Genomic DNA, 12427 nt, shown 5'->3' with positions numbered 1-12427 from the left:
GAAATGGAGATAGAACACATTGATACCTGTAAGTGCTTAGAGCACTGCCTAGCACACACTAAGTACTCAATAAGTATTAGTCACCCTTATTCCTTATTGTAGTTATAGTTGCTACCTTCACGAGGAGCCTCAAGCATCTGAAAGGTGCAGGCACCAGAGCAAGCAAAATCTCCCAGTCACTATCTGTGTCCAGCCGCCTGCCTCCCTGTCTACTGCATCTCCTCTCCTGGTTTCCCTGCTCCTTCTGGGGCTCCTGGTCTCCATCTCTGCCACTGGAGCCTGTGTTCCCCTCTGGTTCCCTCAATCTTTGTCCCTCAATTACAGATGGGACTCTCCACAGTGCCTCAGGCAGAGTCCCCCTAAGATATCCTGAACCCGACTGCCTGCTTCCACTCTCCTCCATTCTGTTCCCCCATTCCACCCCTTCACTTGTTCCAGCGTCCAGGCTGTTGCCTTAGGATTCTGTTCCCATCCTGAGCCCCCGCTCCCAACACCGCCACATTCCACCTAAGTGCTCATCCTCTAGAAAGCCTTTGCTGATGCCCTCCCCAACCTCTTGGTGCCCACAGTCCCGCCCCCCTCGCGCCACCCCTGCTGATCCTTTAAGAAGCACTCTCATTCTGCTGGAACCTCTGTGCTGTCCCTATCTCCCCCAAGGCTGACAATTTCCCAAGCCCCCCCTCCTCCCACAATGCCCCACCCAGGAGGCCCAGGGCCTGATCTCTGGTGCTTCAGCTCCTGAGACCCCCCTCCTCCTGCCGTCTAGAAACGTTCCTGGAACCCATCGACCCTCCCCACAGTGTTCCCTCTCTAATCCCCACAACAGTCTCAACCCTACAGTGGAGGAAATGAGTGGTGAGAGGTTAAGCAATTTGCCAAGATCACACGAGGCAGGAGTAAAGCCGGGCTTGAACCCAGGGCCCTGGGCAGGGCTGGGGTGCAGGGGCTGGCAGGGTATCGACCCAGGGTATACAACACAGCAGTCAAATAGATGGACAGAGTTTTGGATGAGCCAACGGCTGAGCTGGGACGAGAAACCAGCGCCTCCTCCCTGCGCGTCTGTGTGCAGGCCAGGGGCTCACACGGGAGCCGGCTCCTGCCCCCTGGCCCAGGGCCAGCCGTCATCCCCATGAGGTCAGCCACGGCCGGCGATTTCGGGGAAATACCAGCTCCTTATTAAAAACAGGCGGTGGTCAGGCCCCCGCTGCTTTCCCAGTAGAAACTGTAGTGTTTGTTCCAAAAGGAACAAGAGTGGGCAGGGCCTGGCCAGGGCCCTGAGGCGGGAGGCTTGAGCTGCAGTACCTGGTCAGGGTGTCCCGGGAGCTGCAGGGAGGGGAAGTGGGGGGACAGCCCCACTCCGGCAGTCGCAGGTGGGGGCTAGCAAAGGCTGCTTGTGTGAGGGGCGGGCACTGGCCCGGGAGGGGACGGTCCCACAGCATCTCGAGGCTGCGCCTACCAGGGAGGGGTCGTGGACTGTGACCTCCACAGTCCCCTCGCCCACATCCCCCCGCCCGGGGACAGATCTCAGGCAGTGGGGAAGGCCTGAGAAAAGGCGGGCGGATGGCAATAAGGCCCTCCTCTTCCGGGGTGGGCAGCCCCCACCCGCGCCCCTGAGCCCAGAGCCTGCAGCCCCCGCCTCCAGGGGACCTGCGGAGGCCGCCCCTGCAGGGGGCGCGAGCGGGCCGTGCCTCCCCCGGCCCCGGCCCCGGCCCATCCCGCCACTCTCCGCGCCAGGCACAGGCCGCCCTGCATCTGGAGCGAGTTAGGGTTGGCGGCCTGGCGGGCGGCGGCGTGAGCTCATCCCGGCCCGCCCCGCTGCGGTTTCCACGCGGCTGTGAAGGGAACAGAACACAGAAACGCCGCGCCGAGAGCCGGGCCGGAGGAGTGCAGTGGAGCGGCCGCTCCTCCCGGGATGTGGGTGGGAGTGGGAGAGGCTGGAGAGTGTGTATCACTGGCGTGTCGCCGAAGGAGGCTGAGCCCGGGGAGCCGGCCGCCAGCATGCGTCGCTGGTGTCACCGTGTGTGGTGGCTTGCGAGGGTGTGTGTGTCCCGAAGGGAAAACACTGTACGTGTAATAAGTCGCACACCTCCAACACACACTCCTCGTTTTACAAAAATCAGCAGCCGAGGGCAGAAGACAAGGAGGGCTGGCCAGTGCATAAGCTGGGGCTTGGCTTCCGCGCGGGACCTGTGTCCCTGAGTGGATGCAGAAGCTCTGGACAAACCACCCCAGGTGTCTGGTAGGGCCCAGGGCCCACCTCCCCAGACACACACATACTCTTCCTGGTCACTCTCCTTACAGTCCCCCCAAGGAGCCCAGGCATCTCCTCCTTCAGGAGGGAGGAAGGAACACCTCACACCAGGGTATTGGCTACCAGACACACTCACAGCCCACATGGAAACAGGAACACACACCTGGACACAGGCTCACACCTGGAGGCACACCCAAGGGAAGCACTCCTGCTCAGAATCCTAGTTGGGAGAGCCCACCAGCAGGCTGTGAGGCAGTGGCAAGGCTTGGAAAGGCTTCTTGGTGAGATGCCCCTTCCCTCTGCCAGGGGCTGGGAACAGGAAGGCTGGAAGTCACTGAACCTTTCACCTTAGGGGCCCCAGCACCTTGTGATGGGCCCTGAGGGTACCGCCGGGTGTGAAGGGCCTCAGAGCCCCAGCGCTCCCAAGGCCCGGAGCCAAGGTGGGGATATGGGCACTGTAGTGATATTGGTCACCAGACACTGGGTGGGGAGCTGGGCTGGAGTGGGTGCCTCTGAGCATCCAAGGTTCCCTCCACCCATCAGGCCAGTCCTCACCTTGGGCACTCGCCTCAGGGACCTACTATCCCAGCTTCGGGTGGATATCACCCAACTGCACTGGAGACTATGGGAGGCAGCTGAGGCCATGCAGCACCTGCCAGCCTTCCCGTCTGGACTCACAAGGGTGTCATGCTCATCCTCCTCCCTTCACCCTACAGCTGGGCCATGGCTCTGAGACAGTGACCTTGCCTGCAGTATGGGGCACATGAGTCTTTCGCCCCTCCTTACCAGCTATTTCCCCTGGGCCCAAAGCAGAGGATTGCAGAGAGCTGGTGGGACTGAACTTGCTAGGAGCTCGGGTCCTCCATGTCCCCACCTGTGAGATAGAGAGGACACCCTATCCTGACCAGTCCACCACAGGGTGCCTAAGCTGTAAAGGGAAGTGCATCTGCAGTAGCCACGGGGGTCTTCAGCTCCCAAACACTGGGGTAAGCTGAGTGAGGGATGTTGTTTAACTGGAATGGCTATGGTTTGCAGAACCAGAGCTTCCAAATTACTTAGCAAAACATGTTTGCTTTTTAATTAACATGCGCTTGAAAAACAATGGTTTTCATTAAAGTGGGTGGGGGAGAGAAGGGACTGTAGGGGAGAATATTTCAAGGAGCTCCAAGTTCCAGGCCAGACTTCTTAAAAATAAAGTGGGAGTCCTGCCCCAAGCCGGCAGAGGCCGGGAGGCAAGAATCCCTGCTGGAGAGCCCAAGGAACAGCCCTACTACCTGCTTCCACCACTCTCTGGCTCCCCTGGCTGAGAATATGCCGTTTTGCTGATGGCTCAATTACTTACCTACTATTCCCTGGGCCACTCTGGGAAGGGTAGGTTTTTTGGTTTGGTTTTTTGGGTTTTTTTTTTTTTTTTTTTTTTGAGACAGAGTCTCACTCACCCTGTCATCCAGGCTGGAGTGCAGTGTCTCGATCTCAGCTCACTGCAACATCCGCCTCTGGGGTTCAAGCAATTCTCCCGCCACAGCCCCCCAAGTAGTTGGGATTACAGGCACGCACCACCACGCCCAGCTAATTTTTGTATTTTTAGCAGAGACAGCATTTCACATTGTTGGCCAGGTTGGTCTTGAACTCCTGACCTTAAGTGATCTCCCTGCCTCGGCCTCCCAAAGTGCTGAGATTACAGGCATGAGCCACTGTGCCTGGCCAGGGTGGTCTTTTATAAAGCAGTCTTGGCGGTCAATGAATGAGGTCCACCAGGCAGATAAGCAAAAGGAAACAGCATGAGTAACAACTTGAAAGCGTGGGCCTGGAAGCCACTGATGTCCAAGCCCCAGGGAGATTGGGGCAGGGAGGCTGAGTGGGTGCCAAGGACGTAAGGGTGGAAGGGAGGATGACCTCACATGGAGCAGAGGGGATATGTGAAGAACTGGCCAGAGGAAGCAGAGGGCTGGGAGACTGGGAGCAGGATGCATTCCAAAGCCTCAGGGCTTGCTCCCCAGAGGATGATGGGCAGGACTGCAGGTTCAGTCAGTTCAACAGGGGGCAGCGTTGACTCCGTCATCCGGCATGGAGAAGGCACCCCATTGGTGTTTAATAAATGCATGTAGAAGGGCGAGAATGAAGAGATGATCCCTCCGAGTCAACCACACCTTCTCCTATTTCTGACCTTTTGGGGTCAGGGTTAGCGCCAGCGTGCAGCCTAGGGTCAGATGTCAACATAGGGTTGGGAAGCATTTCACCCATTCACCCATGCAGACCAAGGGAAGATGGAGGGGAAGCTTCTGGGGAGTGAGGGCATCCCCAGGGTTCAGGTCAGATGATCCAGAACCCCCAGCTCCCGGCAGCCGGCCCAGGACCCTGTTTCTCATTTGGGGCCTTCTTGCTTCCCCCAGCCCACACCCCCACATGAAACGTGCCTGCCTATACTTAATTCATTATGCTCAGCTGGGTGGGAGGCCTGGCGAGCCGGGTTTTTTTTCCCCTGAGCTCAGACATTCCTTGCTTTATTATTCTCCACATTTCAAAGCAGCTGTCACCTCCCCCAACCGCCCCCAGCCCGAAGCTCAGAGTCCAGAAGGGGCCTCTCCAGGGCTCAGAACACCAGAGTCTCCAACACCTCCAGCCCGGCACAGGAGGGAAATTAAGGCCAGAGATGGATGGGGTAGCATCCCAGGGAGACCTGCAGGGCTGTCCCCCAACAGTCTGCACCTGAACTTGTCCTCCCCTAGGTGTCCTAGTCACCCTCCCATAACACTGTCTTTTTGCCTCTCTGCACCCACTCTGTTCCACCCTCCACACAGGTGGCCACAGTGGTCCCTTCATAACACAAAGAGAACCCCTGTCTCCCCCGCTGGAGCAGGTGCTAGAAGAATTATCAAAGTCCCTGCCCTGCTCAGGCCCTGGCAAACTGAGCCCTCACTGAGTCAGTGGCCTTACAGAGGGCAAGGTCCATCCCGAGAAAATAGCAGGGCCACAGCCAGCCTAGTGAACCACCAAGGGGCCAGCCAGGGGTGAAACAGTTCTGGAGACTCAATTTCAGAGAAACGGGGAGGCCCTAGACAGATTTCTCCCCTACATCTGAGAGCTGCCCATGCAGAGCTTCCTCAGCAGGGTCTAAGATTCTGTTGCATTTAAGCAGGCAGCAGCTTGGTCAGACTTGCCCTGGAAAAGAGGTTGGAGGAGGGACTTCAACCCCAGGAGAAAATGGGGCAGGGGCCCAAGTGGGGCAGGCAACCCGGGGGCCTGGAAACTGAGTCCGGCTGTCCCTGTCAGCGCTCAGGCTGCCTTGCGCACACTCACCCCATCACTGGGCATGCCCACTCAGGCCTGGGGCTTGACGGCAGCATTCTCGAGTGCCCAGGAGGGTAGAGGTGACTCTGTAATGTGGCCCTGGAGGGTTCTTGGAGTCCACTGCAAGCCTGGGAGCCAAGAGCCCTCCCATATGCCCAGCTCTACTCTGAAACACCCCAAGAACTCCACCACTATGAGAAAGGCCCCTCTTGGAGAGGGACTGCACAGAGCCTGGGTCAGCCCTCAGAGCAGGCCCCTTTCCAGGAATAGAGCTGTCCCAGCCTAGAGCTTGGGATCTGGCCATGTCACCCTCTTGAGGGCGCCCAGCCCAGGGCCCCCCACTGAGCCTGGGCCATACAGAGGGAAACCTTGCTTCCCTCTCATCCCTCAGCCTCAAGATCCATCCACCTTTCCTGGGGCTAGAAGGAAACCATTAAACATTTGCCTTCCTGCCACAGCAGCCACCATCCCACACCTTGTGCTGCAGCTAGGGATGTGAGGTCACTGCCATGAGCTTCCCCACCTCCAGTTGCAGGCCCCAGAGGTGGAAACAGGTATGGACATCCAGAGGTTTGGGGAAACTCAGAATCTCAGGATCCCAGATATTCCAACAAAGAGTTGATGTATCTTCTCCCTTGTGCTCCACCACCCCCAGCCCTGACCTCACAGCACCTGCCTGTCCCAGAGGCTCATTAGCACCTCCCTGCCAAGTTCCCATTCCCCACTCCATCCCAGTGGCAAGGCTGGGCCTCTGTTACTCATCACAGGTGCAGCACAGTTAACACCTGAAAATTACATGGTGGAGGGAGGGAAGGAGGGAGGGAGAATGGATGGATGAATGGATGAATAAGTTGATTCAAATGAACCTTGGACCTGGCAAAGATCTGCTCCATTCAAGGGTCTCTATCCAGGGGTTTGGGAAATGCTGACTGCAACAAACTGTGAAATTTCCTCAAAACTTAAAAACTGACTTGTAAGGTAAGGTCTTATTTGCCTGGTAGAGATATGGAAAACAACAGCTACCGTCGTCAATGTTTTTGTAAACAGAAGGATATTCTCAAGGCAAAAGAAAGTAGGCAGGGTGCAATCTTGGAAGAAAGACAAGCATTGAGGATGCATAAATTGGGATTCTGGAAAATATACAACATAGGACATTTTTTCAAAACTTTCTTGGGTATTGGGATAAGTTGGGCCTCAGGGCTTGGAAATGCCCAAGTGCTTCCAATCTCCACCAGGGTAAGAGCGCCTTCTGCAGCCTTTCTGGCTGGGATTGGTTCCCCTCTGCTTGCATATTCCTCAGGACAGAGGGCTCACCACCTCTCCCAGTTAGCTCAGGGGCTGACAGTGACATTGTAGAGCACCTTTAAATGGCTTCCAAGCCTACCACGGGAGAGAAGTAAGGAGACCAGGAGCAGGGTATGATGGCAGAAGGGTTGAGGGGAGGGAAGACCAAGGCTTCCAGCCCCAGGGCAGAGCTGTGGTAAGGAAAAGGGCATACTCACGTCCAGCTGGACCAAAGTAGAAAAATCAGGAAGCTGCCAAGATCTGAACTTTCCCAAGGGGCACCTGGAAGTGCAGAATCTGGAGTCTGAGTCTTCCGGCTGCCCCATTCCACCCCAAACGGCCCTCCAGAAAGGTTCTGATGTGCACCACGGCCACGGCCTCAGTAGATATGTGAGGTACCCAAGCCCATAAACCAGAGGTGGGGGTAGAGAGTGAAAGAAAATGGTGGAAGCTCAGGAGTCCTCAGGTGGGCTGGAGACGAGGGTGCAGGCAGGAACCCTGCCCAGACCTGACCTTCGAGGGCCTTCTCTGTCCAAGAGGCCCTGGGCCCTGGCTGCTGAGACTGGAGGGGCCTGCTGGGTGATCAGGCCTGGGGGAGTGTCATGTGCACACACTCACACACACACGCCACATTCCAGTTGTGCTCTGTCAGCGTTTGGGCAAACCAGGATTGTGTGGCTTTGGGAGGACAGGGAACAAATAACCCCCAAAAGTGGGTGAGGGAGGGACTGGGGCTGGTTGAAAGGAACTTGGGAGAACCCCAGGGAACCACTTCGGTGCTGGGTCACCAGGTTCAAGATCCGGGTTTTCCTGCTGTGCTCTGAGGTGACTGGATCAGCATTTCCCCTGTTCCCAGGCAGGCCTGCCCTCTCCCTGACCCACAACTCTCACGACTACCCATGGCCTCGGGACCAACCACTGAGGACACCCCAAACCCCACCGTATGCACCACAAGGAGCTCCTGTCACACTGCTACCTGACTTTTTTTGGCCCCTCCTCCCCTGTTCCATACATTCCGTCACCCCCTGACCTCTCTTAAGGCCTCCATCAGCTTTCCATAAGACTGTCTGCCACTGAGTGCTGTGAGCCCTACAGTCCACTTTCTCACGGCTGCACTGATTTCCTTCCTTCTTGTGGCCTGGCAAAATTTTCATCCAATGCCTGACTTCTTCAAGATCCCACCTGACTTCTTTCTATCTCGGCCTGAATTTCTGGCCTTCCTGGCACTGCTACTCCATGCCATCTCATTCATGTCCCAGTGGTAACCCCAGGATCCCTGGGGATGATGTCTGGAAGAGAGGATGCAGGGTGCGGCCGGCTAACAAGAGCCACGGGCATCCACGCAGGAACATCCAAGCAGTGGAGGGATGGTTTGTTCTGGGCCCATCGCAGTCCCAGCTCTGATAATCCTCTGTCCCTTGTGCTCAAGTTCCAGATCCCCAAACTCTGCCCTAAAGCGGTGAGTTCCAAGGGTCCATCAGAACCTGGCTCCTGCAGTGTCACTAGACCTTCTGAGTTAGGTTTTGCAGTTTCAAGGGGACTACCTGGCCCTGCCTGGGGTGCTGAAGCTGAACTCTGCCCCTGGACTACCCCACCGACCCTCTGACTCAGCCTGGACTGAGAATGTGGAGGTGGCTCCTCCTGCCACCTTGAGGAGACCTCAGAGATCAGGTCCCAGGCCAGAGAAGGAAAGTGAGGCATAGAGACACCCCAGAACAGACCCCAGCCTTATGGGGCACATGACAGGGCATGTGAGGCATGGGGGGTATCAAGGTGGCCCAAGGGCAGACCCGCTGCCCCCTCCCACCCCTCTCCACCTGCCACAGGCTGGACCACCCTGCTTGAGGGGGGAGCTGGGACCAGTGTTTATGCCACTGTGGGGAGGCCACAGCCTGCCTGGCAGTGCCGCCTGCCCAGCGCCAGTGCTGATTCAGCAGAGCCCCCCCAGCACATATGCACTCAGATACAGGCACGCACACTCATGCACACACAGTGGCAAATGCACATGTACATATGCACAGACAAGTGGGCACCTACACACTCACGGACATGGACACACATACACAACACACATGCAAACGCAAGCCCACATTCACTCACAGACACAGATCCACAGGCATACACGGACAACTGTGGACCTAAGCATACATACACACACACACTTCACCCAGCTGGGACGACAGGATGCTGAGTAAGGAGAAGGCTCACCTCTGCAGCTGAGTCCCACCTTTAGGTGCCTCCACCCCATCCACTCTGATGCCTGCACCCAGAGCCAGTGACCCAAACCCAGGAAAACGTGGTCAGCAGAGCCACATATGAGAGGTAAATGGCCCCAGGGTAGCAACATGGCCATGGCTGGGCCAGAGGCACATTCTAAGTGGAGTTAAGCTGCAACGAGTGGAACCAAACTGCCCCTGCCACAGCTCATCAAACAACAGCCCCAGCCCTGCCCTCACCAGCAGACCAAGGAGCCCCCAACCCGTCCCCTCCCAGCCACGCAAGAAAACTGGGGACTGGGGAATGTCACGAGGGAATTACAAGATGCTCCCTTCTACCACCAAACCAAGTGGGACAGTAGCCCCCAGGGACTAGGGAAGCCTGCAAGAAGGAGGGTATGTTTGGGAAAAGCCTGGGAGTACTGCGGGCCCACCCTGGAAACCAGAAGGGCAGGCATTCTTGACAGAGCGGGACATGTATGCCTGAGGCCTGAGACTCATGTGAACTTGGATGCAGGGCACTCCTTGCTGGAGATGACTGACAGTGGGTGCAATCTCTGCTCAGGACCCCACCCAGGGCAGGCATACACAGAAAGAAAATGCTGAGACCACTCAGTTCCACGCAGACTTCTGAAGGGGAGCTCAACACTTCTGGGCTTGGTTTTCAGGAGCAAGGTGCACCGGACAGGCGGGAGCTGGGGACTGCCCAGTAGAGTGTCAGCCATCTCAGGTGGTGCCCTGCCCAGGAGGAGGCTGGAGGTAGAGCCTGATTGGGACCTGCTCCCCTCTATGTGGGTCCTCAGCCACTCATGGGCCAGGAAGGCTGGCCAGAGCCCGCCAAGATCACACACGCAAAATAAGATGCCCTCATTGGCCGAGTGCACTGCAACGGGGCACAGGGCGCCTTCATCTGCCCCACCAGTCAAGAGACTATGCACCTCTCAGTGCCGTGGCGGTAAACTGTGAAAGAGCAGATCACGACTCCTTCCCCTAAATCAGATCTGAGGCTGGAGTGGACTGAGCCAGAAAGCCTTGAAATCTGTCCGCGATGTTGCTAAGGATGTTTTCAAAACAGCCCTGGAATCCCACCACTTACGACCATTACCCCTGCCAGTACCCTGGGCCAAGTATGCATCTCCTCTCTCCTGGACCCTCCTCACTGGCCTCCCTGCTGTTCCTGTGGCCCCCACAGTCTCTTCTCCACACAGCGGCCAGGATGGCACTGAGAAAACATCTCTCCAGGGCACATGCTGCAGCGACCTCTCTGACTCAGGACCTGCCCCTCTCCATGGCACTGTCTGCTCCCATCACCAGGCCTCTGTGCCCTCTGCCAGGACGTCTTCCCTCAGATGCCCACACAGCCTCCTGAAGCAGATGCTGAGTTGCTGCACAGGAATGTTCCAGCTCACCTAGGGACCCTGCCCAGCCAGTGACAGATGGGAGTCTGTAGATAGTCTGCCTTCCTCATCCCTCAGTGAGACAATACCACCATCTCCTGGAGGTTCCCAGCAGGGCTGAGACCCCTTTGCCCACAGTGTCATCTGCTCTGCGTGCAACCCTTTGGGGGGATTTTCTTCCTTCCCAGGCCCCCCACCCCACCCTCTCCCACGCTCCCTGGAAGCCCAGCCTAAGACACTCCATCTCTCCCTTTTCTTCCCTTTAGCAATAACTCCGATCTCCCCTCCCCCAGCCCCTACCATTTACTTTCTGTCTGTATGAATTTGACTACTCTAGGACCCTTAGATAAGTGGACTTGTACAGTATTTTGTGTGTATGTGACTGATTTATTTCACTTAGCGTAATGTCCTCAAGGTTCACCCACACTGTTGCATGTGTCCGCATGGCCTTGCTTTGTCAGGCTGAGTGACACTCCCTTGTGGATAGACCGCATTTGCTTACCCACTCGCCCCTCCACAACACCTGGGTTGCTTCCACCTTTTAGCTACTGCGAATAGTGCTGCTGTGAACGCGGGTGTGCAAGTATCTGTTCAAATCCTGTTTTCAAGTATTTTAGGTACTTGCCCAGAAGTAGAATTGCTGGTCATCTGGTCATTCTATTTTGTGGGAAACTGCTATAGTGTTTCCCACAGTGGCTGCACCATTTTACTTTCAAATTTCAACAGTGCACAAGGGTTCTAATTTCTCTACATCTTCAACAACACTTGTTATTTTCTGTTGTTTTGTAACAGCCATCCTAATGGGTGTGAGGCAGTATCTCACTGCGGTTTTAATTTGCATTTATCTAATGATTAGTGATGTTCAGCATCTTTTCATGTGCTTATTGGTTGTATCTGTATATCCTTTGGTTTTTTTTCTGTTTTGTTTTGTTTTTTTGAGATGGAGTCTTGCTCTGTTGCCCAGGCTGGAGTGCAGTGGTGCAATCTCAGCTCACTGCAACCTCCGCCTCCCAGGTTCAAATGATTATTTGGCCTCAGCCTCCCAAGTGGCTGGGATTACAGGCATCTGCCAGCATGCTGGGCTAATTCTTGTATTTTTTTTTTTTTTTTTTTTTTTTTTTTTGAGACAGAGTCTCGCTGTGTCTCCCAGGCTGGAGTGCAGTGGCGCGATCTCGGCTCACTGCAAGCTCCGCCTCCCGGGTTCACGCCATTCTCCCGCCTCAGCCTCCCAAGTAGCTGGGACTACAGGCGCCCGCCACCACGCCCAGCTAGTTTTTTTTTTGTATTTTTAGTAGAGACGGGGTTTCACCATGTTAGCCGGGATAGTCTCGATCTCCTGACCTCGTGATCCACCCGCCTCGGCCTCCCAAAGTGCTGGGATTACAGGCTTGAGCCACCGCGCCCGGCTAATTCTTGTATTTTTGTAGAGACGGAGTTTCACCATGTTAGTCAGGCTGATCTTGAACTCCTGACCTCATGTGATTTGCCTGCCTCAGCCTCCCAAAGTGCTGGGATTACAGGCGTGAGCCACCACACCGGGCCTGTATATCCTCTTTAGAGAAATGTATACATACAAGTAATTTGCCTATTTTTTAACTGGGTTGTTTGGGGGGGGTGATTGTTGAGTTATAGAAGTTCTTTATGTATTCTAAATATTATCTTCTCTCCTTTAAATCTTTGCTCAACTATTTCCTGCTCAGATAATCCTTGACCTCATTATTTAACATGTCACCCACCTCCCAGCTTACACACACACACATGCATACACACACCACAGCCCTCCCTGCTTTCAGTCCTTCTCTGCCTTTAGCACCATTCGACACTCCACTGTCAGAATTTGTCTGGTTTGTGTGAGTTCTACAATGGCAGAGGTTTCCACTGCCTTCTCCACTGCAGTGTTCCCAGCACCTAGAACACAGCCTGGCACACAGTCGGTGCCCAGTAAATGCTGAGAGAATGAAAGGAGGACGCAACAGACTCCTGCGACA

At 55.7% G+C, this 12427-nt stretch overlaps 1 protein-coding gene across 1 annotated transcript in view; it reads right to left on the bottom strand.

Moving 5' to 3' along the window:
• Positions 1 to 4371: 4371 nt before the first annotated feature.
• MYL3 (myosin light chain 3) overlaps positions 4372 to 12427 on the bottom strand; it is a 33940-nt gene continuing 25884 nt past the window's right edge. The window contains exon 9 of the mRNA XM_073010274.1: positions 4372 to 4451. The gene's annotated coding sequence lies outside the window, so the exon portion shown is untranslated. The remainder of the gene's footprint in view (positions 4452 to 12427) is intronic.

The sequence above is a fragment of the Chlorocebus sabaeus genome, chromosome 22 (assembly GCF_047675955.1).
Source record: "Chlorocebus sabaeus isolate Y175 chromosome 22, mChlSab1.0.hap1, whole genome shotgun sequence".
NCBI lineage: Eukaryota > Metazoa > Chordata > Mammalia > Primates > Cercopithecidae > Chlorocebus > Chlorocebus sabaeus.
Note: the sequence above shows the minus strand (reverse complement) of the source record. Positions and strands in the feature narration are given on the sequence as shown.